The 13,786-nt window shown below is 35.4% G+C and overlaps 1 long non-coding RNA gene across 1 annotated transcript in view; it reads left to right on the top strand.

Moving 5' to 3' along the window:
- Positions 1-10,611, top strand: part of LOC140599709 (uncharacterized) — a 59,366-nt gene extending 48,755 nt beyond the window's left edge. The window contains exon 5 of the long non-coding RNA XR_012002668.1: positions 10,472-10,611. This is a non-coding gene — a long non-coding RNA (uncharacterized lncRNA). The remainder of the gene's footprint in view (positions 1-10,471) is intronic.
- The last annotated feature ends 3,175 nt before the right edge of the window (positions 10,612-13,786 follow it).

Genomic DNA, 13,786 nt, shown 5'->3' with positions numbered 1-13,786 from the left:
TCTTGTAAGAGCAAAATACATATAATTTTAAAAGGGGCCTGGGAAAGGAAGAATTGTAAGAATTTAACTTAATACTTATAGTACCTACAAAGATGACATTATCATGTCATATGTAGAACCAAATGGGGAAATAATATCATCTGCTACCAGTAACATCAGGAGGTATTTTTTACATATCCTTGGGGATGACACAAGCAACAGACACTTAAGGGAATGTTGGAGTGACCACGTATATTTAAGTAAATATGTGAGTAGTGAATTATTTATTATTACTTGTTTTTTGATAGTCTTCTTTCCTCTCAATTTCTGTATTAGAAGTTTTGAACCACCAATATTTTTGTAAAAAAAGAAAAGAAAAAAAGAGAGAAAATATTACTTATTAGCCTTTCCTTCAGGCAAAACCATATGCTTATGCTTTAGCTTTCTACCCCAAATAAAGCCCTATGTCTTCCATCTTGATAGGAGGCAAAGACAAATGCAGTTAACCTCAGCTTCACAACATTCCCTCTTTCCTTCCTTCCTTCCTTCCTTCCTTCCTTCCTTCCTTCCTTCCCTCCTTCCTTCCTTCCTTCCTTCCTCCTTCTCTTCCTTTCTTTCTTTTCTGTTTTTCTCACTCTCTGATGACACAGCTTCATTCTTGGTTGTATTTCTTTTTGAATTTTTCCGATACTCCAGGGTTATCCATAAACCTCATATGATTCTTTAAAGAGGACAAATTACATTAATCTCAATAAAAGAGTACACATACCTGCACAGTTTTGCCCAAATCAGGATAGAGGTTAAAAAAAAAAAAAAACCAAAAAACTAATTTTATTTAACAGGCAAACAACAACTGCAACCTAAGATTATAGACCCTATGTTTTTCCACAAAGTGAACATATAAACTCAGTGGTCTGGGGCCCATGGTCAAAAAGACATCATAGTTCTACACTCTTCAGATCTTTCCAATTAGAACTTGAAAGCCCATTTTCCTCCCAGAGAAATGCCAGATGCATTCTTCTTTAATGAGCTTAGGACCCAAACTGCAATATGATCTCCTGCTTCAGGTGGAACATGGATAACAACTTAGAAAGAAAGGAGAATGGGGTCTGGAAGAGGATGTAGATTGAAGGATTACCTTAATTAAATGTAAAAGTAGGATCAGAGAGGTAGAAAGACCTTAAAGAAACACTAGTTCTGTGGTCTGAGAGACAAAGCCCTGTAGGGCAGCTGTTCCCATGTTTGGAAAAAATCAAAGTAAGTCTGGATGTTTATACAATATTTAAAGAAAATAAGGTGGGCATGAAAAACACCCCATAGAATATAGGCAACTCAAGACAAAAGCCTACTAAGAACTAATAAAATCTTAAATGTTTTTAGTTGAGTCTATGTTCTAATTCCATGCCTTTTATCTAACTCAAATTTATAAATCAGGTTATTCTTTCAAATAACCCTTGACTCCACAGATCTCTATTTTTCAGAGTCTTAACAATTCAGGCCACAGGTAAATAAAACTTTAGTTTGAAGTTGAATACAAATGAAAATACATGGAGCTTGCCATGTCATATTTTTGAATGGTGTTTCTAAGAGTGACCAGGACTTTAAAAGGCTGCAATTTGGATTAAGTAAATTATAATCCATTCAAACAATGAGATATTATACATCTATAAAAATAAATGAGGAAACCATGTATTGAGACTTTTAAAAATCTCCAATATATAGTATTAAGTGAAAGAGTAAGATACAAAACGGGGTGCAGAGTGTATTAACTTTTGCATAAAAATAGGTGAAACCAATATATATGTATTTATTTATCTGTATATAAAAAAAGAAATACAGGAAGAATATACAAGAAACTAATAATAGTGGATATTTAGGGCAGGAAGAGGGGACAGTGGACTGGTTGGAACAAGGGGTAAGGAGACATTTTACTACAGGCAATTTTTGTACTGTTAGATCCTGGAACCATGTGACCATATTAGCTATATATGTATAATTTTAAAGTTCTTGATTACACCAAAAAAATAAAAGAAAATGTGGCCATCTAAAAGAAAATTGCAAGCTGATGAATCTATAGAGGGAATCTATATGACCTGTATTTTATTTGCAGGCTCTGTCATTTTGTGTCTTGCTAACATCTCAAATGCCTACAGTTTGACCCCTAGGTAAAAGGAGAGATCAGGAAACTTCAGAAAACACAACCCCTGATAATCTTCTTAGAAGCATTTGGAACTGCTCAGTGATCCATGAATGTCAAGGCAAAACTCTGATATGCCTCTTTCAGGTTCCATATAAATCTCTTTATCTAAGGTAAACTTTGGGTCAATAAGAAATACCCATGACCTTTGTTTTATGTTCATGAATGTTTTAGAGGCATTATTTCACATATCTTCCTAATAGCTCAAGAAATATACAGCATTTCTCATATCTTTTCATAAGTAGAGGTGTTAAGGCATTGAACAATCCAGCTCTGACCCACATGGTAAGTGCTAAAGGAGAGCAAATGTCTGTTTGGATTCCTAGCCAGACAATTACAAAGATTCACAGATTCACTCCCCCCAAAACATTTTCCATTCTCCAATTTCAATGCCAGCTCCAGTGTCATTTGAAACTCATTTCTTATGTACCTAGAATTCTTCCTTTTCTTCAAATGGCAAATTTGCCTCTATCTGATAACTGGGGAATGCTTATCATTGGAATTTTTAAGTGTACAAGCTGACATAACAAACCACCAATTTGTTATTTTGATGAAAATATTTTTATATTTTCAGCAGATGGCTAAGAATGTTGCTTTTGTTATACATTCTTTGTTTTGACAAAGACCAAAAAAGAGAGAAAGCTCTGGATTATTTTTCCTGTGAAACTTAATCTAAAACCAAACAATTTGACACGTGACTTCTGAGCGTATTCCATGTTTCATTTCTAGAGCCCATTTCCCTGGCAACCTCCTCTACCAGCTGTAGAGGTCAACACAATAGACTTGTCACAGGTTTTAAGTCGGGTAACCACTTTTAATTTGGAGAAATTATTACCCGGGGAGAAAATAGGCTGGTCCTGTACTTCAAAGAAAAAAAATAGAAATCAAGATGCACACAGCCTCCCGAATTGGACTGACTCTTAATGTTGCTGTGTGCCTCTTAAGCAGCTGTTCAAATAAGTAGCTGCCCGAGGAAATGTATATTCAAATGCTCCTTGTCCTTCCCTCTCCTCGCTTCACACCTAAAAGCCAGATGCAAGCTCTTCCAGGGCTAACAAATAGATGCCTTCTGGTGGCTCATTATGGTAATTACTGGCCATATATTACTGCCAGGTGAAAAGGGTTGGGAGGCAGGCTAGCCCAGGGGCATTTACAAGTGGTTTATTTGTGTTGAGCTATTAAGAATCTTCGGAGTTATCAGATCAACCACTGCTCTTTGGGTTTTACAAGCAAGTTGTTCCTTAACAATCTGATCCTTCATCTGCTACCTTTGTGATATGTTTAAGCACCACTTAGGGACCTGACATGCTGCTTAGGAAAGTTACTTTACCTGTTTACAGAGAGTTTCTCAAGTCCACTAGGTCCTCTGCACATTTTCTGCATGCTTCCTTTCCAACAACCGCCCCCCCGCCCCCCCGCCAACCCTCAAAGGCTGCTTTCTCCATTCTTTGATCTTCAACAGAGCTACACACCTCTTTGCTGGCCACAGACACCTTGTTGGTGTAAATGAATGTTGATGCAACTGAGCTTTATGGGTTTGGACAACATCAGGGTTAAATACATATTATACAGGGTCTGAAGCTCATACAAGTTGGGGCAGGCCCTCTTTAACAAAAAGAATAGAAAGCTTGTATACATAAATTAGATACAAAATGAATATTTGGAATGGGAAATACAAAATTTAGAAAGCTAACAAATCAACAGATATAAAAGTCTAAAAAAAAAAAAAAACAACCAACCAACCAACCCAAAATAGGACTTTAAAATCAGCTACCTAACTCCTCTAAACTATTTTTCTTACTTTTGGCAAGGAGAGGAGCAGCAGACTCTTTGCTTCTTCCTATGATGAAGAGACTAAATTTCTTTAAATTTCATTGACTGAAAGTTTTTTTATAACTTAGTTTAAGGGATTATTTCAGCTGCACATCTTGTTATAGGTAATGTCATATAAAGCTTTAGAGTTTTTGTTAAATTTGGGGAAATGTTTTAAGTTTTTTCATATGTAAGCTATAATATTTCAGGGTATCTCAAGTTTTATTTTGCAACGACTAATTTTAAATACATTTTGAATTGAAATATACTCACTAACCAGCTTGTTGTAGATGACACCATTAAAATACATCTTTCTTGGGGATCCCTGGGTGGCTCAGTGGTTTAGCGTCTGCCTTCAGTCCAGGGTGTGATCCTGGAGTCCCGGGATCGAGTCCCACATTGGGATCCCTGCACGGAGCCTGCTTCTCCCTCTGCCTGCGTCTCTGCCTCTCTTTCTCTGTGTGTGTGTCTCTCATGAATAAATAAAAAAAATGTTTTTTAAAAATACATCTTTCTTCATTGCTGCTTTTATTTGAATGTCAGTTTTTTTGTTTACATTGCTTCTCTATTAGTAATTTCTATTGATTTTATCACTTATCTATATTGCTTTTAATTTCATATTAATTTTTTTCCTGAATTTCCTTTTACTTTTAAAATACATCGATAGATGGAAAAAATGGTACCTCATCATAAACATTCAAATCAGGACATTGTAGATAAATTTTCACTTATTTAAGCATTTCAAAACATCTTTGCAAATTTGTGTCTCCATGTTAGAGTAATTTTTACAAATTTTCAAAAGTAAATATTTGGCAGATGCCCATGTAAGTAAGAAGCCATGACGCTTAAGCTTCATTAGTGTCATGAAAAATCTTCCTTTGAGCCTCTGAGAGATGACCCAATAGGTGTGATTCAATGTGTTGTGAGGAATACGTCCTGCCTTATTCATCAGTACATCTCTGCTTGATGCAGTATATAGCTAAATACACAGCTATAAATTTAAATTTAATAAAAAGCTTCAAGCTAATATCTGAGGATAGGGAGGGAGTTATAACTGGGAAAATCTCTCATATCCCCAGAATTGTCAGAGGATAAGGAATGGGAAATGGAGTGAAAAGGAACTTTTGGCTTAGAGGCAGGGACATTAGAAGAAATGGCTTTTTGGAACTGTCCCCCTTTCAGCCTGCTGTCAGGACCAATAAGCTTATTTGTAGCCTACTTCTGGTAGCAGGCATTTGGTTGTTGCAGTTGTATGTATTCTCTTCACACAAGAGATAGAACATTCAGCAAATTCTTTTTGGCTGACAACATTATCTCACTCATTATAATAGCAAAATTGGAAATAACCTGCATATTTAAAAGCCAAGTGTTGGTTAAATACATTATTATATATCTACACACAGATTGGAACTTCTGAAAATGTTCCATAACAGTGTATTTATTGATTTAAAAATTTGTTACAAGATATTTTGCATGAAGCAAACAGGATGCAAAGAAATAAAACGCCAGTTTTCCTTAAAGAAAATTTTTATCTACACAAGTAGATACAGACAGGCATGTACCAAAGTGTTGATGACAGTTGTCTTTGTGTAGGTAAAACTGTAAGATTTGCATTTTTACTAAAAATATTTATTTGTAGCTTGCAAAATTTCTTCCCTAATGACCATCTTTTATTTGGTAATAAGAAAATAATATTTTTAATGAAAAAAAAAGATAAAATATCACTGAGATGTTAGATTTCTTTGGTCCTCCTTCAAGAAAATAATGGCCTGAAGTTTAAACTCTTATATGCAGTTCAATGTTCATATTAAAACCCCATTTCCAAGAAGCGTTAACCTATAAGAAGGATGACTCCCCAGGATTTACCATAGCAATAGGAGACAGGTCAATCTCCTATGTGGCACACTAAGATCTGCAAATTCCATTCATATGATAGGGGAATTGGCCAACAAACTGAGCAACTAGTACCAGGGGGCTGTAAGAGAAAGGTCTTATGTTTAATTGAATTATTCTAGAATGTGTATATGTATATATTATATTTAAAGTATTTTCTGGGAAAGCTTATATTTATTCCTTCACACTTACATGTATAATTAGGAAAGTACAGTGCCTCTTTAGAAATTTGCAGGTGTAGGGGCGTGTAGATAAATTTCATTAATTTGAGTTGGCACCAGACAAAATTTATCGCTGTGAATGCAATGTGAACTAGCACTAAGAATCTACAAAATTCAGAACACATATGTTTACTTAATCTCACTCTATCCTACCAAAAGAATGGTTCTCACTCCTCGATGTGCAAAAGAACCCCCTTGAGGAAACTCGGTAAAATGCAGATTCCAAAGCTCAGCTTTCAGATATTCTGATTCAGTACAGCTGGGGTGGGCTGAGGAATGGCAATTTAGCCCAGAGCTCAAAATTGGAGACACACCATTTTTTTAAAAGTATGCCTTTTTTAATAATGGGAAAATTACAGCGGGCGGGGGTGGGGGGACCCTGCACTCCAGTTCTAAGGACTGTGATGTGCAGATAAGAAATGAGAAACATTGTCTCTGCTATGTGCTTTCTCCACCCCTCCATTGCCAGCTGACCAATGAGCCCCCTCACCTGTATAATGTGAACTCTTTCCCCAAATTAATCAATCCCTCAGAACTAGTCCTTTGGCAGTTAATGAAACCATACTGTGTGAAAAACAATTCTTTTTTCCTTGGAGTAGCTTGAAACCCTGTTAAGATAATGACTTGAGCCTCACTTAAAAACCTGCTGCATTCAACCTTCTAAATCTACGCTCCTACAGATTGCTGCCCTGAGTACATGTGCTTTGTCTCTGCTGGCACTAATGGTTTTCTATGTTCTGTTCTGGACACGTGACAGCCCAGTATCATAGTGCTGCTGTAAAATGCATTCTCCATGCCCAGGAAGAACCTGTATAAATATTCTCAATAAATAAATAACAGTTGTCATTTTCAGAATATGACAATCTCCAGCTGCCTGTGCTTAAAGTGAGCGACGTGTCATTTATCCTAATAGATGTGAATGCATGTATTGTACATACCAGTGAGTCACCTAATTCTTATTCACTCTAGCCTTGGTCTCAGTTGGGGGCAAGTTGCCTCTAACAGGGGATGGCTGGATCAAATCACAAGCTGAAAAATCTTGGTCAATTATAGAAGCCTGAGGCTAAGGAGGGAGTTGTCTTTTCAGACTTCCCAGACCCCTCCTCTTCCCAGGCTTACTGAAGATGCCAGTCAACCTCCCATCTGTGGAATTTCTGGTACTTTTTCTCCTCCCTGTAATTTAATGTGACTCAGTTGTTCTCAGTCCTGATAATACAAGTGGTGAGAAAGTCGCCTAATCCCACTGGCATCCCCTCTTGTCAGCACCTCTTTATTTCCCTCTTTAAAGGCTCAACATGTTTTGATTTACAATCCTCACCAAGATAACTGCAGGTGCCCTCTTTAAAAAGCAAGGTTAACTCACCTGAGATGAATTCTTTTATTGCAAACAAAAGCAACACATGAGCAGGAAATACAATTAATACAGGTGCTTCCCTGAAACTTAGCAAATGCCTGTTGTCTTGAAAGGGGGAAAAAGTCTTCACCAAGGCCCCAGTGGTTCTTTTCATGCTCTTTTGGTGAAATAGGAAGGACTTGAATTAGAATATGTTTGAGGGGGAAAGGAATAGCCCTCTATGTTCAGGAGAAGCTCCAAGAAAGACTCCATGTGAGGCACTGCAAATTCCTTACGGACTTAGGTTATTCAGGGCAAGTAAAATGTTGGACAAAGCTGACCCTCATGTTAGCATTTGGGGACAAAACCCATTCAGCGAAATCACCAGTTTTATATGTCTGGAGCTATCATCTTGCCAAGTAACTTTTTAAAGTACTCCAGTTAAGGCAACTTTTGTAGAACTTGTCATTTGGTTCTCCTTGAAAATGTATATTGTATATATTAGTTCCAGGAACGTGTTTGAAATTGTTAGATGGAGGCAGATGTGCTAACCTGATCTTCAGTTTGAGGTTCAGAGTTCGTTATTCCGGTGGTTGACAGTTGGTTAGTTTAAAACTTCAGAAGTTAATTGAAAGTCTTTGATTGTTAAGCATAGGCAACTCTTTTCAGGTGGTGGTAAAGATATTTGCTGTTCCTGTTAAGAAGTCATCAAGAGGGAAATCAAGCAAAATACATGTGCAGTCCTAGTAAACAGCTTAATTTAGTAAGTCTTGTGTGGTTACAGGAAATTAAGATAAAGAGCCATGAAAAACTTAAGGAGGAAGTGGTAGATTTAGCAAGAACACCTGACAAGTAGTTAACAATTAAATCCCCAAGTATTGCCTTCTATTAAAAAAAAAATCTTGATCACTTCTCTAAACAAGTATCTTCTGTCTTTTAATTCTTAGATCTGATACTCATTTAATTCTGATAGTTTGATCTAGCAAAGGGTTACTCTTCATCCTTGGCCGGGGTACCTTCTAACATGAGTTCACCTGGAGAGTGAATTCCTGTGTTTGCAACCTGGACTTTTGCTCTGACAAGCTCCTCCTTTCCCAGAGCATATACAAAGTAGGGTTTCAGCAAATGCATTTGGCACAGTCACACTTCCTCAATGGCAGATTCTACCTGTTTTTACAATGACAAGATGACAAGACTGCATGCTCAATTACACCTTCTCTTTTTAAGTAATTGCCCTAGATCTTGCCAAATTATGTGCTAGTTTTCTCAGGCACTCTAATTTAAATTAGAATGAAGGTGCTAAACTTTTGTTAATTACTGCAGTCTGATTGTTTGAAGCAATGTCTTTTTGTTTTCAGAATTCTACTATCTTTCATGACCCAATTAGAAATAACTGAAGATTCCTACTATTTAGGATCCCTGTATATGTCATGATTATGTTTCCTTCTGCATAGTCCATATATAAACTAGGTTCCTATATCCGGATTTTTATGTAACAAAAATCAGTGCTACTTTACGAGGTTTCATATGACATAGAAATAAAAGCAATAGAAGAAGTAGGGCCAGATTTAGCAAATAAAAATACAATATGCTTAGTTGAATCTGAATTTCAGATAAACAATGAATTATTTGTTACTGTGTGTCCCATGCAGTATTTGGGATATAATTACACTAAAAAAACTATTTCTATGAAACTCCAATTTAAACAGGTGGCCTATAATTTTATCTGGCAACTCTAGGGTTGAGTAAAGCCAAAATTGATTTATATATTTGTGTTTTCTATGAGTTACATTGTAATGGGAAGCAAAGGAATGCATTATATTTCAATTTTGGTATGGGAGAAATAAGATCGATTTAAATAATAAGTAAAAATAAGATATTATTGGCAAGAAATATTAGCCTGAATGGGTATTTTATACCTTTTTCACATTCTAGTAAAATATGAAATTTGTCTCCATTTATAAATATGAAGCTTCTTTGTTTTCTGCCTGAATTAGCATTCATTATTTTTGTGCATGAACCTCTAAAACCCCTTGCACGACTCAAGTCATCTTTAGTCACTCAAAACTGGTGAAGCCTTATGAGAATAGCAAACGGAGGAATAGTGGCCTAGTTAAAATTAGCTCAGTTTAAGAAAGAAGGAATGCAGCTTTAAAATGTACTGTCATAGTGAAATATTAGGAAAGGCATACTTCAGATAATTCTCAGACTCCAAGAAAAATGTACTAAAGACAATTTATTTTCAAAATCATAATTATAGTAGCAGAGATGTTTTAATTTTTACTCTCATGATTATTAGCAAAAGTTACAAAATCAATTGAACGTAACTTTCATATTTTCCTCATTTCTTTCATCACAAATTCTATAATACAACTAAAGAATACTAATTAAAAAGTTAAGAAATATGCTACAAATTATTTTGATCAATATTAGAATTTTATATATTTTAAGTTTTCTAACGTGTGCTAATACTTACTCATGCATGAATTGAAATATATTCCTAATCTGAAAATTAAATTTATTTTTTCCATAAACTATTTTTAGCCTTGATCTGCTATAACAATTTCCAATGTTTTTTTTTTCTTCCTTTCTCTTAAAATAAATAGACTTCAAAACAGGAGAGTTGATACTTCTTATTATTAAAATGGAATGGCCTTTTATTATCAAATAATACACCTATCCTGTTAAACCTAATGTTTGTAATATAACCTAAAGCCTTTCTTTCTAATTGACTCTATGAAATGTAAGGCAATGACATTGTTTCTTTTTAATGCTTTAAGGAGTGAACACTGAGCTTACAACATGCAGTGCTTCTTAGTTAACATGACAAAGTATAGACACTGTATCTACTGGTAAAAATTTTCACAACCATTATTTTACGTAGCTTTCCACATTGTTCAATATTATGTGTTCAGTATTTTTTCAGTGTCTGTAGGAAAATGTGAAATGTATCATGCAAGGTTCCAACATAATACATGATATATCTAATTTAATCTGAGTAAAGGATTGGTGAATTTACCATTATCCATTATCCAGCTCTCTGGTGCTACCAAGACAGATCAGACCAGCCAGAAGCAAGATACACACTCAGTGTTCACTGAGGCTATGGAAACAAACCCACCCACGTTTGCCAAAGCTGAGAATGTGAGGGAGATTCCCAGAAGGAAGAAGGAGGAAAAAGAAAAAGGAAGGAAATAAAGAAAAGAAGAGCTCAAAGGGGACAGAAGAATGCAAAGGTAGTCAAGGATCAGAAGCAGCAATGGCACAAAATTAAGACATCTCTAACGGAAGAGAACAAAAGCATCACTTGGAAAAGAGGGAGAATATTATTTCTCCAACTGGGTTCTGTGGAAATTAGTGTCCAAAAATGTGAAAGGTGTGCCATGGGGGGAAAAAGTTTCCTTAATTAAATATACTTGAGAAATGTATATACTCCCATCTTGGAGATTTACAATTGATAATTGAATATTAAACTTTCCCAGAGGTCCTATCATTTAAAAAAAAATCTTTTAGATCTTGTTACTAAGTGTATATATGTTTAATATTAATAAATATTAATATCTAATATTAATAAGACTTATATGACTATGAATTATTTTTCAGACCATATGATAACATTCTTTATTGTGTGAGTTGATGAAGCAATGAACTCTAGAGTTCTGTGGTTATTGGGTATTTGGAAACTTGGATCTGGATAATACCTATATCTTGATGGTACCTGAAGACGTTGCTTTGTCATATCCACAGTATTCTTGGTGGTGACCAGAACTGCAAAGTCTTTAAAAGTGGGGCTACAAATTGAGAATCCCTGAGTTCAACTATTAGGTCTTGCACATGCTTCAGTAAGGTACCTGACTTATTTAAGGCTCAGTTTCAACAAGAAAAGAAATAACAATGAAAACAGAGCTTATTCCATAGGTTGTTGCGGGAGGTGAGGGGTAGGGGGAATCAGATGAGATATTCTTTGTAAAACACATAACTTAATGCTCAGTATATGGAAAACAACCTTAATATGAATGATCTGGTGCTAAAATCTTTGTGTGTTTTCCAAGCAGAGTTTTCATCTGGCCACTCAAATGCTTTTTGAAGATTACAGATTAAATGAATGCTGAATCTCTGAGCAAGGCAACTTGTTGCCTGGGCCTATGGTCAAATATAAATAAATATGATCTTACCAGTCCTACGGTGAAGTTGAGAGAATTCCATGAGACTACATGCATAAAGGGCCCAATGGCTCTTTAACTGTTGGCAGAAATGAAATGAATTAACAGGCAATATAAGTGAGAGGAATTGGATTTCTTCACTCCTTATGTTGCTCTGTTCATAAACTTTCAATATCTGCTTTGAGGAGATGGTACAGACTCTGGGATTTATGTCTGTGGGCTTAGAGGGAAAGAATCCTTCTTACCACTGGCTGTTGGCATTGTAAAGGAGGGATGGGACCAAACGGGAGAGGTGGTGAACCCTCAGAATGGAGATCAGAAGACCAAGCCTGCACTGCATTTTCCTTAGGGTTGAAGAAGAATACCCATCTTCATCCTTTTTAAAATTGGGAGGTAAGGGAATAAAATTTAAAAAACTTTTTATTTAGAAGTTTATTTAGAAATAATCATGGACACACTGGAAATTGCAGGGATAAAAAGAGAAGCCCTATGTATCTTCACCAATTTCCCCCATCTACACATTCGTTAGAGTTCTATGTCATTTTGTCACATTCACCACCACAACCAAGATACACAACTGAAGATTTTATTTTACCTGTTTTCCCCTTTTCAAGAGACAAAATAAAAATAGTTCATATTACTCTGAGCACTAATTATTTTTAGTAATTAATTTTCAACATTCACAGCTGAATATAGGCATGAGTTACTGGAAGTTACTGGAGGGTTTTGATATCACAAATCAGGATTTTTGTAGGACTCAATATTTCTACTGTGGTTGCATGTGCTTCCCCTTTTCTCGTAAATCTGGTCATCATATGTAAATACTTTGTAAAGTAACTTCACATTTTAATTTGGTTCCTCTCTTCTGTCATCATTTATGATTGCATTGGCGGAAATGTATGTGTTTTACAAAAAGCAAAATGTGCTGAAGAGAAAACCAAATGGTGAAACAGATCCCATTTTAAAAAGCCATAAACAAACTTACAGCAGTAAGTGGTGACATGAATAAATTGCTTTTGCAAGAAAATTCAGACTTAATATCATTACTAAGCCACAGCTGAAAGGCATAACTATATTTCAACTGGTAGTAATGACTGGCACCCATGGGTTAGAAATGATCTCATGATGGTATCATAATGACTTTTTTTATTTTTAAAAAAACAAAGGAAACTTGAAATTTTATCATGGTGGTTAAAGATGTAAAAATTCAATGATAAAAAAATTTAATGATAACATAACTGGTTTTATACTATATTCTTGTGATGTTCTCCTCTGGTCTTTAACACAAATATGTTAAGATTTAAGAGACTGGTTCTCATAGTTTTGGTATAGCTATGGCTCCTAGTTTGTTATAGAGCATATCATGATATACATAGTTTAATAAATTGATCTGCCAAATAAATAAATAGCCAATAATTTTATCAATAAAATGATCTGTTTACAGTAAGTACAGAACAAAGTTTTGTTGAAATAGAGAAGCTGGGTGGGCACCTGTACTCACTAACCATACCAGCATAGAGGCTGGCTCTGGCACCCCAACTGGCATTAATTAGCATTTCCCTGAATGTATTTCATAAAATACAATGATTTTCTAAGATGCTTTATGAAAAGAACTGTATTTTCAACAGCACAACCAAAACATGATTGTTCTTAATGCAGATCTACCTACCTGTTCACCAAGGTCCCCAAATTTCTTCTATGTCTCAGCCCTTCCTTTGGGGATCATTTTTCCATGTCTCAAAGTTCTTAGAAATTGCTTTAGAAGGGAGATTTTTTAGTTTGTGAGAAAAGTGCTAATTTCCCATAGGAAGATATTTCACAGGCTGCATGGTTAGGGAGATAGTTATCTTCTTTTAGTATTTTGAAGATATTATCCCATCCTCTGATTGTCTCAATCAAATTGTCATTTCTTTTAAGTTAGCTGGGTTTTTTACTCTCTAGTTCCTTTTAAGAACTTCTTTTGTCTTTGGCAATCTGCAGTTTCATTTTGTATTTGGGTGTCTTTTTCTTTTTCCTTTATTTGAATTTCACTGAGATTGTAAATCTAAGGGCTGTGTTTTCATCATTCTGCAAAATTTTCAGCCAGTGTAATTCTGAATATTGCCTTGTCCTAATTCTGTTATCTGCTTCAGAAAATCTGATTAAATTTTTGTTAGACCTCCTTACTCTGCCCTCTCTCCTCCCTGCT

The sequence above is a fragment of the Vulpes vulpes genome, chromosome 7 (assembly GCF_048418805.1).
Source record: "Vulpes vulpes isolate BD-2025 chromosome 7, VulVul3, whole genome shotgun sequence".
In the NCBI taxonomy this organism is placed as follows: Eukaryota; Metazoa; Chordata; class Mammalia; order Carnivora; family Canidae; genus Vulpes; species Vulpes vulpes.
This window is presented reverse-complemented; position numbering and strand designations above follow the sequence as displayed.